The sequence below is a fragment of the Vulpes vulpes genome, chromosome 1 (genome assembly GCF_048418805.1).
Source record: "Vulpes vulpes isolate BD-2025 chromosome 1, VulVul3, whole genome shotgun sequence".
Taxonomy (NCBI): Eukaryota; Metazoa; Chordata; class Mammalia; order Carnivora; family Canidae; genus Vulpes; species Vulpes vulpes.
Genome location: NC_132780.1, coordinates 185,107,633 through 185,122,949, shown reverse-complemented (window position 1 = coordinate 185,122,949; position 15,317 = coordinate 185,107,633). Strand labels below are relative to the sequence as shown.

Genomic DNA, 15,317 nt, shown 5'->3' with positions numbered 1-15,317 from the left:
GAGCCACCCAGGCTGCCCCAACTGGAAGGATTTTACCTTGAGCTTGACTTTGATGAAAAGTTGAACTACCAGATTCAAATGGATAATATAAAGGCATGTATTTTTATTCTTTTTGTTTTGTTTTGTTTTGTTTAAGAATGGCAGGGTAGTAGACTTTTTGGCTTCAGGTACAACAGATTAAATATAACAGTAAAAGAGGTCCCACACCTTGCCAACATTTAAGGCAATTTGGGCAAAATAACCTGAAGTGATGCTTAGAAATTTTCTTAAGAGTATTCAATAAGATCAAAGATAAAGCATGAACATTAGAGTTTATTGCAAATAAAAATGTTTATCAAATGTTTTCTGCCAGACTTACCAAACACAGATAATTGATTTCAGTTCAGATGTGGTTTTTGGCAGTGCTTAAGCTGTAAATTCTTAATTATGTAGAAAAGTTGAGTCTGAAAAGCAAAACAAAGAAACATGGACAAACTAAATGTCAAATGTAAAAGCAAAGCTTGCTTTATGGAAACAATTGGTATTTTTCATTTTATCAAAAGAAGCAAATCTTAAAAATTGATCCATTTAGTATTTTCTTATAAATAGAAAACCCCTGCCATCATTGCCTTTGGTTTTTCCCTTAGCTGTTTAAGTCTGAATCTGACAGATGTTGATTTAATGTGTCTATCCCATTTACAAAAAACAGATTCTTTTAATTGCTGGAATATAGCAACAGATATTCATAACATTATCATTCCATCACAGTACATCACGATATTTCTCTAACTACCATTTGCATTTTGATACACTCTTCAACCTACTTTTTTTTCATTCATGCTGGTATTACTCAAGTAACATAATATGCTGTAGTGGTTTTAAACTCAATACTTAGTACCTTAATTCCCAGTTATTTTCATAAATACTCTAGAGTATTAGAAAGCGGCATACTACCTAAGCTATAAAATATTATTAGGAGTAACTGGTGAAATATGTCTTTTTATGCAATTTTGCAAAATTATTCAATGTCACTTAATGACACCTGATGGCATCTTTCTAGAGGATTGCTACGTTTAAGGAATTTTAAGATACAGTAAAAAAAAAAAAACAAGAATATTTTAACATCGTGTGGTAAGCATCAAGTAGAAAGATGACTTATAGGTATCTTTCAACGACCATTTCAAAATATGCCCAACTTTCATCCCTTAATAATACTCTTGAAATAAAAATCTCAAAATATTGTATAAAACCTTCTCCTTTATTTAAAGAAGGAAATGTGCTCATGTGTGTGTGTGTGTGTGTATAAGCAAGTCAGAGTGTGAAAGATTGTGAGAGAGAAGAGAAATAGAGAAACAGAAATCAGAAGAAAATAAAAAGAGAAAAATAAAAAGTCAAATGAATAAAACATTGCATCCACTTCACATATGTAGGAAAATTAAAGTTAAAGCATATTAAACCAAAAAAGACCCCACCTGTCATTGTCTAATTCTTCTCTATGCTTTATTTTATTTAAACCTCTTGACAGAAGTCAGAATTTATCACCCAATCACCCAAACACTGGCCCAATATAACTTTTCATCCTGCCTTGCAATTTCAAAACTCCACAGGTATCTTTAGACTTGAGTCCTTCTAGGGCCCAGAAACAAAGGGCATTCCCTATGTTGTTGAAAAAGAAAAGATTCACTATGAATCAAAAAGGAAACGAATGTAAAAAAGAGGGCAAAGAATGTCACAGGGTACAGCTTGCCACTGTTGTTGGGCCTATTTTCCTTCCACTGGGTCAGTGACCTCCATGCTCACTACTGTCAAATAAAATGCTCTGAGCAACACCTGTTTTCCCCCAACCCCTGACCCTCATTCAGCTGGCAGCATTGACAGGCCTTCATGAAGTGCATAGTAATGGAGTCAAGGAAATGGGCAGCTGCCAAGGGAATTGTGCCATATTTTTTGACTTGCCACTTGTACAGTATTTCTCACCTCATTTGTAATGGAGAGAAATGTGTTTTAAAATTGAAGACAGTATTGATTAGCCTAAAAACCTTTCAGCTGTGTTTCAAGATATCACAGCTTTATTCACTGTCACATGTCAGCAGATGACCTTGTAAAATATTTGAGCCTTAAAGCATTCAGATGTTTCTTTTCATTGTGGTCAATATTGCTTCTCCTATGTCTCCGCTGGATACGCATCACCATTTATTTGGCCTCTACCAAGGATCTTGTTATGTCCCCACTGAAATAAGAAAGCCCAATTGTATTGGGGCATCTCCTATTGTCATTTGTGACCTTTGGAAGGCAACTGCAAGGGAGCTTTCAACATTCTGTCTTTATTTCCTAATCTGGGGAAGTTAATTTCTCGATCAGGGGCACAGCTGATATCATCTCTTCAGCAACAACCTTCAAGTCTAGATCCCATTTTCCTTCAATTCCAAGTCTTCCTGTTTCTTGGTTTGTTTTTAATCTGCTTCCCTGTTGAAAGTAATCATGTTTTACTCAGGCTATTTTAAAGGTTGTCTCTTTAGCTTAGGTTTTCAGTGGTTTCCTATGGAGTACCTGTTTTTAGGTGGTTTTGTTTTGGTTTGTTTATTAATTCTGCTTGGAATTCACAAAGCTTTGTGAGTGTCTGCTGCAAATTTTTCTATCCAGTTGGAAAACTCTAAACTAATATATCTTCAATTACTGCAGAAAAATGAGTTCTGCCCCCATTCTTTTTCTCTTCTCTTTCTATAACTTCAAATTACATATATGTTAGACCATTTAGTCATGTTCTGCATATCTTTTACATTTTTGTCGTATTTTCTATACTTTAGTATTTCCTTGCTTCAGTCTGGGATATTGTCTTTTGCCCTCTCTTCCAAATTGTTAATTCTCTCTTAAACTGTGTCTATTCTTTTAAGCCCATCTTTTGTATTCTTAATTACATTTATTGCATTATCTATTTTCAGAATTTTTATTAGATTATTATAATATCAAGTTCTGTGCTGAATTTTTGTCTGATACAACCATATCAAGGTTTCCTATAGATTAGTTACTATTTTCTGCTTTTATTTTCCCTCTAGATTTTTAGTTAATGATTAGCCTTTATATGTTTGATAATTTTTGAAAGATGTTTCATGAGAAATTAAAGAAATAATTGAAAGTTCTGAGTGATGCTAATGTCTTCAAAGAGTGTTTACTTTTACTACTGGCATACAATGAGAGAAAAAGCTGATCATTTTAATACAGTGTGAAATTAAATTGATTCAGAGAGAAATTTTATTCATTGTGCTGTCTGTTCTATTTTTTGTTTACCTATATTCAGATTTTTGTACCTTGGTTTTAATACATCTCCTAGAGGGAAACAGTGAGCCACTTTTTTCTCAAAGATTTTATTAAGCTGCATAAAAATTCTAAATTTTCAATGAAACAGAAAGTTATTGGACTCTACTCAAAGAAGTGAAAGAATAAGTGTTCCTTAAAACATATGAAATACTCAGATGCTATCACTTAATCATTTGAGTTGCTCCAACTAACTTATTTACTTTTTTCAGATTCATCTTTGCAAAAGCCAGGCAAGCTATATGTGTGGCATATAGATTTATTTTTTATGATGGCTAAACTACCAAGACAACATACTAGTTTGGTTATTTGGGTCATATGGATATGGATTTAAGTACCAGGCATGACTTATATAAGGTATATGACATAACTTAATTATCTAAATAGCATTTTAAAAGTGACTTCTCAGGGTCTCTTGGTGGCTCAGTCAGTTGAGCATCCAACTCTTGGTTTCGGCTTAGGTCATGATCTCATGGATTCTGGGATCTAGCCCTCCTTGGATATGAGTTCTGTGCTCAGCGGAGAATCTGCTTGAGGTTCTCTCTCTCTCTCTGCCCTTCCTCCCACTCAAACGTGTGTGCACACACATCTCTCTCTAAAATAAATAAATAAATCTAAAAAGAAAAAAGTGACTTCTCTCCTAGGAAAGTAGACTTTTGAAAATAAATAACAATATTTTCATGTTAAGCAACTACCCCAAATTATGAAGAAAGAGGAAAATTAGAAATGGAGAAATTAGAAAAGACTATAAAGAAATTAAGAGCCTTCCAAGAATCAATGTTCTAACAGCAATATTTCAAGAAAATCTTTTGTTCTGGCTCTATATCATTGCAGCAGGTCCAACAGCTCCTCCCTGCATAGGAAAGGCTGAAATCAGAATGAGAATAGGCAGGAGTAGGGGCCAGCATCAGATAATTCTCTACCCAAAGAGCCAGATCATCAGCCAGCACTCTTCCTTTTCAGCCAGCTTGATTAGCAAGACCTGAAGTGTGTTCAATAGGGCCCAAGATAAACCTTTGCCAGAAATGAGAAAGTTTGACTTTGAGAAATAGTGCAAAGAGAAATCAACACAAAAAGAGACTGAAGCCTCATGCTTGTTGCTGCATTGGGAAAATAAACGAGGGCAGAGTAATGTAGAGCAGAGCACAAATGAAAAATGTTAACTCGGCCACCATGACCACAACACTCTAGTTATGTTTTCTTTGTATCTCATACTCAGTAAGTGTCAGAGTGGAAACAAATTTACAGAAAAACCAAACTCTACTCAAAAAGGCAGTAATGGCAAACATAGTAGCAGAAACTATAATCCAGCCAGGAAATCTTGAATTTAGAAACTGGACTTAAGTATATAAGAATCAGAGACAATCTAAAAAATAGAATGTTCTCAGAGATAGGACTACCATTAGTTTTTGTTTTGTTTTTGTTTTGTTTTGTTTTTTAAGAGAAAGAAACAGAGGTAGAGTTTTACCCTTAATTGATCACACAAGTACACTAGTAAAAGAAAGAGTTGAAAATGAACTAGGGGCCCCTGGGTGGCTTAGTTGGTTAAGCAGCTGCCTTTGGCTCAGGTCATGATCCTGGGGTCCTGGGATCCAGCCTACATTGGGCTCCCAGCTCAGCGAGGAAGCTGATTCTCCCTCTGCCTCTACCCCTGCTCATGCTCTCTATCACTGGCTCTCTCCCTGTCTCAAATAAATAAATAAAAACCTTTTTAAAAATGAACTATAACACTCTAAAACACAATTATTTAAAAATGTCTTAGTTTAACTTAAAAAAAAAACCATATATAGTATCATTTTTGTCTTTTCTTCCAAAATAAAAGCTTCTGACAAATTAATTGAGTGCTTTTAACACTTTAAAAAACAATTTACCCTAGATGTTCTAGCTCTAGGAACCTACCTTAGTTTTGCACAAAAGAAAGATTGTGACACAAAGATGTTCCTCACAACATTGTTTATGACTCATTCATTCAACAAAATTTTCATTGAGCTTTCAATGAGCTAGGCAGTGTGACTGCTGTTTAGAAAAAAATCTCAAATGCCATTAAAAGAGTAATCGTTAATTATGGTACAGGCATATGATGAGCTATTATGTAGTTATTAAAATGATGTTTATGGAATGTTTAATGACTTGGGAAAATGTTAATGATTTAATATTGAGTAAAAAATGTACTTACAAAATAGCACTTACCATATTATCTGAGCCACATGTAAAAATTGCATTAAAAAATAAAGGAATATTCCAAAATACAATAATTCCTTTAGGTGATAGAATGATGGATGCTCCTTTACTTTGAGTTGCTTTTTATAAGAACATGTATTCATTTAATAATCATTAGCAAATGTTCAGAATTTGGTAAATTAGAAATATCAGAACTGGACCCGATTGACCACTTGATCAGAATTATATTCTGTAGTTATAAAGATGTGACTTAATTGAGCAAATTGCAGGATACGTAGACAGCTTTTACAGACATGTTTGCTGGAATGCACAATGCTTGATTTCCTGGATTCCTTGCACCCTTGTTTCACATTCTTAAAACACTCGTATTATTAATAGCAAGCAGATATGTTTAAGATATTTTTCTAATAAAAGCAGGTTTAACATGGTTCTTATTATATCAGTTTACAGATTTATTATTTACATACAATTAAGTGCACCTATTTTAAGTTAACTTTGTGATGAATTCTGACAAATATACACACTGATGCAACTATGCTAATAAAAATATAGAATATTTTCCTGATCCTCAAAAGTTTCTTTTTGTTGTGCTGCTTTGCAGATAATTCTTAGCCCCATCTCCTGCACCAGGTAAATACTGATCATTCAGGCACGGCTCATCAAATTTGCCTCTTTCATGCAAGTGAACTATACAGTGTGTATTATTTTGTGCATAGTTATTTGACTCAGCTAAATTTCTTGAGATCTGTCCATGTTGTTGCATGTATCAGTATGGGATGTTATTATATATACTTTAGAATGGATAAAACTAAAACATTTGGTGGATCCCTGGGTGGCTCAGCGGTTTGGCACTTGCCTTTGGCCCGGGGCGCGATCCTGGAGTTCCGGGATCGAGTCCCGCGTTGGGCTCCTTGCATGGAGCCTGCTTCTCCCTCTGCCTATGTCTCTACCTCTCTCTCTCTCTCTCTCTCTCTATATATATATATATATATATATATGTAAAATATATAATAATAATTAATAAATGAATAAATAAATCTTTTAAAAAATTAAAACATTTTATTATATTAAGTGTTGGTGAGGAAATGAAAGAACTCAAAATCATATGCATTGCCATAAAGAATATAAGATGGTTTAGCTATTTTAGAAAACAATTTGGAGTTTCTTGTAGTTAAACAAATGCTTACCGTGTGACTCAGCAATTCTACTTCTAGGTATTTAACCAAGAGAAATGAAAATCTATGTCCACCAAAAGACGCATATTCAAATGATCATAGTGGCTGAACTAGAAACATAACAACCACAACTGAAAACAACCCAAATGTCTATTAACAAGTGAAATAATAAGAAAATTATGGCATATATATATATATACACACACACACACATACCATGGAATACTACTCAGTAATAAAAACTTGTCCTTTTTTAAGCATAACTTTACAAAGTCTAGTTTCATAAAATGTATTATCCCGAAGATTTTTTGACTTAAGTCATTATTTTTATTCCAGTTAGCTAACATATAGTGATATCTTAGTTTCTTGTACAATATGGTGGTTCAACACTTCCATACATTGCCCCATGCTCATCACAAATGCACTCCTTCATCTCCATCACCTATTTCACCCATTCCCCCACCAACCTCCCCTCTCCTAACCATCAGTTGATTTGTCTTTCTTGCTCTCTTTCCCTACCTTTCCTCATTTGTTTTATTTCTTAAATTCCACATATGAGTGGAAGCATATGGTATTTGTCTTTTTATGACTAATTTATTTCACTTAGTATTATACTCTCTAGGTCCATCCATGTCATTGCAAATGGCAAGATTTCATTTGGTTTTATGGATGAATAATATTAATATAAATGTAGACCACTTTTCCTTATCCATTCATCAATTGATGGACACTTGGGCTACCTCCATATCTTGGCAATTGTAAACAAGGCTACTATAAGCACTGGGTGCATGTATCCCTTTGAATTAGTGTCTTTGTATTGTTTGGGTAAATAACCAGTAGGGTGATTCCTGCATCATAGGGTGATTCTAATTTTAATTTTTTTTGAGGAAGCTCCATACTGTTTTCTACAATTGGTGTGCCAATTTGCATTCCCACCAACGGTACACAAGTGTTCTGTCTTCACATCCTAGCTAACACCTGTTTTTTTCTTGTGTTGTTGATTTTAGCTGTTCCAACAAGTGTGAGGTGGTATCTCATTGTAGTTGTGCTTTGTATTTCTCTGATAATCAGTAATGATGAGAATCGTTTGATGTGTCAGTTGGCCATCCCCCTGTCTTCTTTGGAGAAATATCTGTTCATATCTTCTGCCCATTTTAATTGGATTATTTGGGTTTTGGTGAGAAGTTTTATAAGTTCTTTATGTATTTTGGCTACTAGTCTTTATTGGATATGTCATTTACAAATATCTTCTCCCGTTCCATAGTTGGCCTTTTAGTTTTATTGATTGTTTCCTTGGCTGTGCAGAAGTTTTTTATTTTGATGTAGTCCCAATGGTCTATTTTTTCTTCTGTTTCCCTTGCCTCAGGAGACATATTTAGAAAAAAAAATTGCTACAGCCGATGTCAAGGAAGTTACTGCTCGTGCTCTTTTCTAGAATGTTTATGGTTTCAGGTCTCACATTTAGGTCTTTAATCCACTTTGAATTTATTTTTGTGTATGGTGTAAGGAAGTGGTCTAATTTCTTTCATTTGCATGTTGTTGTCCAATTTTCTCAAAATCATTTGTTGAAGAGACTGTCTTTATCCCATTGGATGGATATTCTTTCCTGCTCTGTAGAAGATTAATTGACCATACAGTTGTAAATTCATTTCTGGGTTTTATATTCTGTTTCATTGATCTATGTGTCTATTTTTGGATCAGTATCCTACCGTTTTGATTATTACAGCTTCATAATGTAACTTGAGGTCTGGAATTGTGATGCCTCCAGCTTTGCTTTTCTTTTTCATGATTGCTTTGGCTATTTGGAGTCTTTTGTGGTTTCATACAAATTTTAGAATATTTCCTTCTAGTTCTATGAAAATACTATTGATATTTTTATAGGGATTGCATTAAATTTATAGATTGCTTTGGGTAATATAGACATTTTAACAATATTTGTTTTTCCAATCCATGAGCATAGAATATCTTTCCATTTCTTTGTATTATCTTCAATTTCTTCATTAGTATTTTATAGCTTCAGAATACAGGTCTTTTACCCACTTTTAAGGTTTATTCCCAGGTATTTTATTATTTTCGGTGCAACTACAAATGGGATTGCTTTCTTAGTTTCTCTTTCTGCTGCTTCATTATTGGTGCATAGAAATGCAACAGATTTCTGTACATTGATTTTGAACCTTGTGAATTCATTTTTCAGTTAGCAGTTTTTTTTGGTGGAGTCTTTTGGATTCTCCATATCTATTATAGTATCATGTCATCTGCAAATATTGAAAGTTTTACTTCTTCCTTCCTGATTTGGATGCTTTTATTTCTTTTTGTTGTCCGATTGCTTTGGCTAGGACTTCCAATACTGTGTTGAGTAAAAGTAGTGACAGTGGACATCCTTGTCTTATCCTGACCTTAGGGGAAAAGCTCTCAGTTTTTCCCCATTGAGAATGATATTTTTGTGGGTTTTTCATACATGGCCTTTATTATGTTGATGTATGTTCCCTCTAAACCTGCTTTGTTGAGTGTTCTTATCGTGAATAGATGCTGTACTTTATCAAACACTTTTTCTGCATCTATTGAAATGATCATATGGTTCTTATCCTTTCTTTTATTAATGTGATATATCATATTGATTAATTTGTGAATATCAAACCACTCTTGCACCCCAGGAATAAATCCCTCTTGATTATGGTGAAGATTTTTCTTAATGTATTGTTGGAATCAGTTTGCTAATATTTTGTTGAGGTTTTTTGAACCTATATTCATCAGGGATATTGGCCTGTAGTTCTCTTTTTTAGTGTTGTCTTTATCTCATTTTGGTATCAGGGTAATGCTGGCCTCATAGAATGATTTAGAATCTTTTCTTACATTTCTAGTTTTTGAAATGGTTTGAGAAGAATAGGTATTAACTCTTCTTTACATGTTTGGTAGAATTCACCTGTGAAGCCACTGGAAATTGGATTTTTGTTTTTCATGGGAGTTTTTTGATTACTGATTCAATGCCTTTGATGGTGATTAGTCTGTTCAAATTTTCTATTTCTTTTTATTTCAGCTTTGGTAGGTTATATGTTTGTAGGAATTTATTATCCATTTCTTCCAGGTTGTCTAATTTGTTGGCATGTAGTTTCTCATAATATTCTCTTGTAATTGTTTATATTTCTGTAGTGTTGGTTGTTATTTCTCCGCTTTCATTTGTGATTTTATTTATTTGAGGCCTTTTTCTTTTTTCTTGATAAGTCTGGCTAGAGATTTATCAAATTTATTGATTTTTTTCAGTGAACGAGCTCCTGGTTTCTTTGATCTGTTCTACTGTGTGTTTGTTGTTTTAGTTTCTATATCATTTCTTTTTGCTCTAATCTTTAGTATTTCCTTCTTCTTCTGGTTTTAGGTTTTGTTTGTTCTTATTCTATGGTTATGGTTAGATTGCTTAGTTGAGATTTTTCTTACTTTTTGAGGTAGGTCTGTATCGCTATAAACTTCCTTCTTAAAACAGCTTTTGCTACATCCCAAAAGTTTTGAATTGTTGTATTTTCATTTTCATTTGCTTCCAGGTACTATTTTATTTCTTCTTTTATTTCCTGGTTGTCCCATTCATTGTTGAATGGCATGTTATTTAACTTCCATATATTTGTGGTCTTTCATGTGTGGTCAACTTCTAATTTAATAACATTATGCTCAGAAAATTTACATGGCCTGACTTCCACCTTGAATTTGTTGAGGCTTGTTTTGTGAGGTAATATGTTCTGGAGATCTATTCTGGAGAATGTTCCATATGCACTTGAAAAGAAAGTATATTCTGCTGTTTTAGGATGGAATGTTCTCAATATATCTGTTAAATCCATCTGGTCCAGTGTGTCATTCAAAGCCATTGTTTCTTTCCTAATTTTCTGTTTAGATGATCTGTCCACTCATGTAAGTGGAAAGTTAAACTGCCTTATTATTATTGTATTATTATTGATTAGTTCCTTCATGTTTTTTATTTCATATTTTATGTATTTGGGGGTTCCAATGTTGGACACATAAATATTTACAATTGTTATATCTTGTTGGATTGTCTTCATTATTATTATGTAATGTCTTTTGTCTCTTGTTATTGTTTTTGTTTTAAAGTCTATTTTGTCTGATATAAGTGTTCTGGTCCAGCCTTCTTTTGACATCCATTTGCATGATAGATGTTTCCCCATCCCCTCACTTTCAATCTACAGGAGTTTTTAGCTCTAAAATAAATCTCTTGTAGATAGCATATAGAGGGGTCTTTTTTATTATCCATTCTGTCACCCTATGTCTTTTGATTAGATCTTTTAAATCATTTACATTCAAAGTAATTATTGATAGATTCTCATTTATTATCATTTTATTATTTTGTGGTTATTTCTGAAGATTTTCTCTGATCTTTTCTTGTCTTTCACCCCTTCCTGGTTTGCTGATTTTCTTTAGTGATATATTTGGATTTGTTTTCTCTTTATTCTTTGTGTGTATCTATTACTAGTTTTTGATTTGTGGTTACCATGAGGTTTATATATAACATATTCTGCATATAGAAGTCTATATTAAGTTGATGATCATTTAAATTTTAACCAAATCTTTACTCCTCTCCTCCCCACATTTCATGTATATGTTATATTTTACATCTTTTTATTTTGTGAATTCCTTGACTGATTTTTACAGAAATATTCAGAAATATTCGTTTTTTAAAAATATTTTATTCGTTTATTCATGAGAGACAGAGAGAGAGAGAGAGAGAGAGAGAGAGAGGCAGAGACATAGGCAGAGGGTGAAGCAGTCTCTTTGCAAGGAACCTGATGTGGGACTTGATCCCAGGACCCCAGGATCATGACCTGAGCCAAAGGCTTAAACACTGAGCCATCCAGGAACCCCAGAAATATTCATTTTTATTGCTTTTGTGTTTCTTACCTTTATACTGTCATTTCTGGGCTCTCCTTTTCACTCCACAGGTCCCCTTTAATATTTCTCACAAGGCTGGTTTGATGGTTATGAACTTTTATATTTTTGTTTGTCTGTGAAACTTTTTTTTATCTTTTTTTATTCTGAATGATAGCCTTCCTGGATAGAGTATTCTTGGCTGCAGATTTTTCCCATTCAGTATTTTGAATATATCAAAATACAGAAGCTTAGAAAGTTTCTGCTGAGAAATCCCCTGCTAGCCTTACAGGTTTTCCCTTTTAAGTTCCTGTTTTCTTTTGTCTTGCTGCTTTTCACTGTACTATGCCAACTTAATTACAATATGTCATGGTGTGGATCTGTTTTTGTTGATTTTGATGGGAGTTCTCTGTGCCTCATAGACCTGGATATCTGTTCCCTTCCCGGGATTAGAGAAGTTTTCCGCTATTATTTCTTCAAATAAATTTTCTGCACCCTTTTCTCTTTCTTCTTCTGAGACTTCTATAATGTGAATGTTATGATGTTTGATAGAGTCACTGATTCCCTAAGTCTATTCTTGTTTTGTATAATTCTTTCTTCTCTCTCTTGTTTGTCTTGATTACTTTTTATTATTCTGTCTTCTTGTCATTAATTCCTTCTTCTGCCTGCTGTTCATTGTATCAGGCATGTTTCTAATTTCATTTATTGCACTCTTTATCTCTGATTCGTTCTTTTTGTAATTTCTAAATTAAGGTCTTAATGATGTCCTTCACTCTTTTCTCAAGTCCAGTGAGTATCCTTATGATCGTTGCTTTAAATACTCCATCAGGCATGTTACTTGCATCTGTTTCACTTATGTATCTGGCTGTGGTCTTTTCTGTTATTTCATTTGGGAACAAATTTCTCTGACTTTCATTTTGTCTAAGTCTCTGTGCCTATTTCTCTGTGTTAGGAAAGTCAGCTGCATTTCCTGCTTTTGAGGGTAATGGCCATATGGAGAAGAGGTCCTGTAGTACCCTGCTATGTAGTAACCCTAGTCCCCAGGGCCTGGCACTTCTGGGAGTATCTCCAACCTGTGTGCTCTACTGTTTTGTCCTGGCTGCTTTATTTTCCAGGCCAGTAACCTGCAGAGGGTCTCTTTTCATGTCATGTTTGATCCCCTAGTGTTTGGTCCCTGGCCTGAATGTGGCAAGTTTTAAAAGGTGTAGTCTGGTCTCCTTGTGAACTAAGAACTATCACCACTGCCATGGTATAGAGGCCCTACAAAACTTCCACATCAGGAAATGTGGTGTAGGCAGAGGTTGGCCCAGTTTTCTGGGAGAAGGGGACATGCTGGGACTGAGGCAAGGGTGACTGGGAAGAGGGGTTCCACTGGAACATGGTGGTGGTGCGGGGGAATTGGAAGATTTGGTGGAAGCAAATTAGGTAGCAAGTGTTGGCACTAAACTGGTTCTGTAGGTGATGGTGCTTACACTAAGGGGCAAGGGAGGGGAAAGTGCCACCCAGTTCCTTTGTTTTGACAGGTGAATGCTATCTCTCTGGGGCATGCTTGAGCAACTAACTTCCCGATTGTGTGCTCTGGGCACTCTTCAGATCACTGCTTCCAGGTTCTATGTCTGCAGGCTATTTGCCTGCCTTTTCTCCAAGAGCAGCCCACGTCTCCTCTGAGCTTAATCTCAGCCATACCCACTGACCTTTAGAACTTCAGGCTTTAAGCCCTGTTAGTTGCAAGAACTCACAAAATTCAGTCTGTTTCACCTTCCAAGCCAATTTCTATGGGTTTGTTTTCCTCATGTGCTCTGCTATGTGTTACTCCATCTCTCACCATCCTCTAATACCACAGTTCCCTTCCCACCATAATAGCCACTATCTGTTTCTCTCCTAAACCCAATCTCCACACTTTTCTTCTTTGATGTTATCTCTTATCTATCTTTAGCCTTTAGTAATGGAGTTTGTTCTTCCAGGCTCCAGGTCAATTTGGGGGTATTTGGGATGATTTGATAGTTCATCTTAATTCATGGGATGAGGCAAGTCCCAGGTCTTCCTACTTTGCTGCCATCTTCTAACCTCTCCTGAAGAAAAGTTTTAACGATGGGAAAATCTTAAAGACTCATTACAATAATATTCAGTAAGTATTTTGATTTGAAACTTTATTCACTCCAATAAAAGATTAAATTAATAAATGTAGTCACCAATTCTATTTGTCTATTATTTATTTTAAAGATGAATAGAATTTTTGATATCATCTGTCACATATTTAAGAAAAGATATTAACCTTGTTAAACAATCAGGAATCTGAAGTGAATAGTTATTACACAAAAACTTATATGTTTTAAATTAAATCCCAAACTCCTCTTGTGCAGTCTTCTATAAACCTCTGGTGAAAACATTATTTTTCTTCAAATGAAAAACTCCAATAGTCAGAAAAAAATAGTTTCATTTTTCTTTCATTTAAAAATCAAGTACTGGACACAGAATTAGACATGGTCTCTGCTCAGTGGGTTTCACAATTTACAATGCTAGTATGATTTTTCTTTCTGCTCCAATTCTATATTAGAGCATACACTTGATAGGAACTTGTTTATGATTGCTAAGATATACTCTTGTGCCCTGATATACAACTGAAAGAAAGTTCACAGTCCTTTGAAAAACCAGGGCCTTGGGCATGCTGGAAGGCCAGGCACAATAACATATACTTGTATCAGATAAAGGAAAATTCTGTGTCAAGAATGGAATTCTAATAATGACTTGTCTTTCTCTAGTTTACTAGTGAAGAAAGCTTGCCACAAATATTTAGAAAGCCAGGTAAACTGCTGAATGTGTGCAAATTTGTAAGTCCAGTACAGTGCCTGGAATATAGGAAGTGTTTGTTAAATAGTGGAGCAAATTAAAAATATGTATTTGAGATAAGACATTCTGTGTCAACAATAATCCTAATATTCAGGTAGTCTAAAATTATAAAATTATAAGTTTTATATTATAAAATTCTATATATTATAGAATAAGTTTTAAAAATTATTTTGTGTGATTTATCCATATCCGTGGTTTCAAATGGTCTCAGAAGTCTCTGGCTATCATGGAGATTTTTTACACCAGTTTTCTGATTTTTTTTCTATCAGAAAATTTATTCTTGGCTGTACTTAGGAAACAATATAATATACCACAAGAAAACGTACTTGTTTATGGGGGGGAAATGAGAAATTTCACGTTAGTTCAAATACTAAACAAGTTAGTTAATTCAATCACCAAATATTTTTTAAGTGTTTAGTACATGGCAAGCATCATTCTGGTGCTGGTAATAGAGTAGTGAACAATTCAGGAATTCCCATTAGACTTATGGATCATGTAGAAACCACATGGAGTTAGAGGAGGGGAAAAGGAAGAAAGATGATAAATAAATTGGTACATGATATAGGTTGCAGACTTGGTTTCATTCATTCTCCATGCAATCTGGCAACCTCATGATTTTTTAAATGAGGAAATTGCAAACCAGAGATATCATCTAACTTGTCCTGAAGCCATGCTATAGTATGGGAGTAATTTAACCAAGGTCCTTTTGAACAAGGAATCCCTTGCTATGTTCAATTATTTATATTAGGGGAGATAATCAGAAGAGAGTTACTAAGTTTATAAATTATAACCAACAAGGAAGAAAATGGAGGGGGAATGGGAAAGGACTTTAGAAGTAGACATATCTTTGTGTGAAAGCCATGAGAATATGCCTCATGTACTTCCTACAATGAGAAGTGTAACTGACCGAGGACCCCCACTGCTGTACTGTGAAATCCACTTTGGCATTTG

The 15,317-nt window shown here is 34.4% G+C and overlaps 1 long non-coding RNA gene across 7 annotated transcripts in view; it reads right to left on the bottom strand.

Annotated features, from left to right (window-relative positions):
* Positions 1 to 15,317, bottom strand: part of LOC112923172 (uncharacterized) — an 895,045-nt gene that overhangs the window by 150,525 nt on the left and 729,203 nt on the right. For all 7 annotated transcript variants that reach the window (XR_011997185.1, XR_011997181.1, XR_011997186.1 and 4 more), the window contains one exon: positions 359 to 443. This is a non-coding gene — a long non-coding RNA (uncharacterized lncRNA). The remainder of the gene's footprint in view (positions 1 to 358; positions 444 to 15,317) is intronic.